The 2,958-nt window shown below is 41.8% G+C and overlaps 1 pseudogene; it reads left to right on the top strand.

The window, feature by feature from the left end:
• The first annotated feature begins 473 nt into the window (after positions 1-473).
• Positions 474-1,107, top strand: LOC105532006 (annotated as a pseudogene).
• Positions 1,108-2,958: the final 1,851 nt, after the last annotated feature.

Raw genomic sequence — 2,958 nt, 5'->3', positions numbered from 1 at the left:
TTTTTTTTTTTTTTTTTGAGGCAGGGTTTGGTTTTGTCTCATGGGCTGGAGTGCAGTGGTGCGATCTCAGCTCACTGCAACCTCCACCTTCTGGGTTCAAGTGATTCTCTCACCTCAGCCTCCCGAGTAGCTGGGACCACAGGCGGCGCCACTCCACCCGGATAATTTTTGTATTTTTTTTGTAGAGACGGCGGCAGGTGGGAGGCGGGGTTCCCTATGTTGCTCAGGCTGGTTTTGAACTCCTGGGCTCAAGCCGTCCCCCAACCTCGGCCTCTCAAAGTGCTGGGATTACAGGCGTGAGCCACCGCACCCGAACTACAAAATAAAACTATTGATAAAACATTTCTAAAGGCGTAAAGTAGGCACAGTTGGTTAAAAATAAATTAGGCGTTAAAAATGTCAAAATAAGGGAAGGCTAGATCCAGTTTACCGGAATTGCGCTGGTGATGGACGGTTCCTAGTATACCACAATCATGTCTATTATGTCCCATAACCGAGGGGCCGTCATGGCCATGAAGGAGAAGAGTTGCCTGGCTATAGCTGCAGACAGGCGCTTCGGAATCCAGGCCCAAATGGTTACCACGGACTTCCAGAAGATCTTTCCCATGGGTGACCGGCTCTATATCCATCTGACCCGGCTCGTCACTGACATCCAGACAGCTGTCCAGTGCCTCAAGTTCCGGCTGAACCTGTGTGAGTTGAAGGAAGGTCGGCTGTCAAATCTTACACCCTTATGAGCATGGTGGCCAAGGCCTCTTGTCTGAGAAACGGTTTGGCCCCTACTATACTGAGCCAGTCATTGCTGGGTTGGACCTGAAGACCTTTAAGCCCTTTATTTGCTCTCTAGACCTCATTGGCTGCCCCATGGTAACTGATGACTTTATGGTCAGTGGCACCTGTGCAGAACAAATGTATGAAATGTGCGAGTCCCTCTGGGAGTCCAACATGGATCCAGAACACCTGTTTGAAATCATATTCCAAGCCATGCGGAATGCTGTGGACTGGAATGCAGTGTCAGGCATGGGAGTCATTGTTCACATCACTGAGAAGGACAAAATCACCACCAGGACACTGAAGGCCCTAATGGACTAACCCTGCTCCCAGAGCCCACTTAAAAAAAAAAAAAAAAAAAAAAAAAAAAAAAAAATATATATATATATATATATATATATATATATCTCCTTTCTTAAAAATATCAAAATACAATAAAACATTCCATCATTTTGTTTGAATGTTTTATACACTATTTTCCTATTGTATGATTAGTGGATCTCAAATATAAAAATACAAAACCAAAACAACATAACGAACACCCAAATCCATTCCACTTACAGCATATCATTGTTAATACTTTGGTATGTATGTGTCTATCTATCATCTATTGACCTGAATGCATATATTTTATATATCTAGATACATATTTTATCCAGATATGTATGTATCTATCTGTCATGTATTGATCTGAAAACACATTTTATTGAAAATTTAATATTTTAACCTTTTTTATCGTTTAGCAATATATTATAAACTTCTATGTCAAAAAACTTCTAAAGAATAACATTTTGTTTTGGAATAGTTTTGGATTTACAGAAAAATCGCTAAGATAGTACATACGATTCCCATGTACTCCACACCCAGTTTCCTTTTTTATTGTCTTAAATTAGTAGGTACATTTGTCACAATTAATGAACCAATATTGATACATTATTATTAATTCAAGTCTGTACTTTAGTCAGATTTTCTTAGTTTTCATTTAATACCTTTGCTTTTTTTTGGTTTCAGGACTCCATCCAGGATAACATATTACATCCAATTGTCATGTCTCCCTAATTTCTCAGGCTTTCCTTGTTTTTGATGATCTTGACAATTTCAAGGAGTAGAGTAATTAGGTGTTTTTAGGATGCCCTATTATTGAATTTTTTTTTTTTTTTGAGATGGAGTCTCGCTCTATTGCCCAGGCTGGAGGGCAGTGGCGTGATCTCTGCTCACTGCAAACTCTGCCTCCCAGGTTCACGCTATTCTCCTGCCTCAGCCTCCAGAGTAACTGGGACTACAGGCTCCTGCCACCACACCCGGCTAATTTTTTTGTATTTTTAGTAGAGACGGGGTTTCACTGTGTTAGCCAGGATGGTCTGTATCTCCTGACCTCGTGATCCACCTGCCTTGGCCTCCCAAAGCGCTGGGATTATAGGTGTGAGCCACCACACTGGGCCCAGTTATTGAAATTTATCTTGTGTGTTTATCACGATTAGTCTGGGGTTATGGATTTTGGGAGGAAGGCCATAGAGGAAATGTGAGGACATGAAATTTGGGAGGGGCCAGGGGTGGAATGATATGGTTTGGCCGTGTCCCCACCCAAATCTCATCTTGAATTGTAGTTCCCATAATCACCATGTGTGGTGGGAGGGACCCGGTGTGAGGTAATTGAATCATGGGGGCGGTTTCCCCCATGCTATTCTCATGATTGTGAGTAAGTTCCCACAAGATCTGGTGGTTTTATAAGGGGCTGTCACTGTCAATGTTGACCATAGTCACCCGCCTGAGGTGGTGTGTTTGTCAGGTTGCTCTATGGTAAAGTTGTTCCTTTTCCTCTCCTTTCTGGAAAGTCACTATCTGTAGCCCGCACTTAAGGAGTAGGGGGTTATGTCTTCCCTCCTTGAGGGCAAGCTATCTACATATATGTTTTGGAGTTTTTAACACACTTTTGCAACCTAAAAAAGAAAGAATAACCCAAACAAACAAGAGACTGCCTTGTATTAGAAGTATCTCCAAAGAACACTATGAGGATGTGCATCTGTGACAATAAAGAAAACTCTTTTCTTGGTTAAGTGACATACATAATGTATTACTGTGTTCTCATGCTGAAAATGAAGACATACCTGAGACTGGGTAATTTATAAAGGAAAGAGGTTTAATCCACTCACAATTCAGCATGGCTGGAGAGGTCTCAGGAAACTT

The sequence above is a fragment of the Mandrillus leucophaeus genome, unplaced genomic scaffold (genome assembly GCF_000951045.1).
Source record: "Mandrillus leucophaeus isolate KB7577 unplaced genomic scaffold, Mleu.le_1.0 Scaffold927, whole genome shotgun sequence".
Taxonomy (NCBI): Eukaryota; Metazoa; Chordata; class Mammalia; order Primates; family Cercopithecidae; genus Mandrillus; species Mandrillus leucophaeus.
The sequence above is the reverse complement of the archived record's forward strand: the minus strand, read 5'-3'. Positions and strand labels throughout refer to the sequence as shown.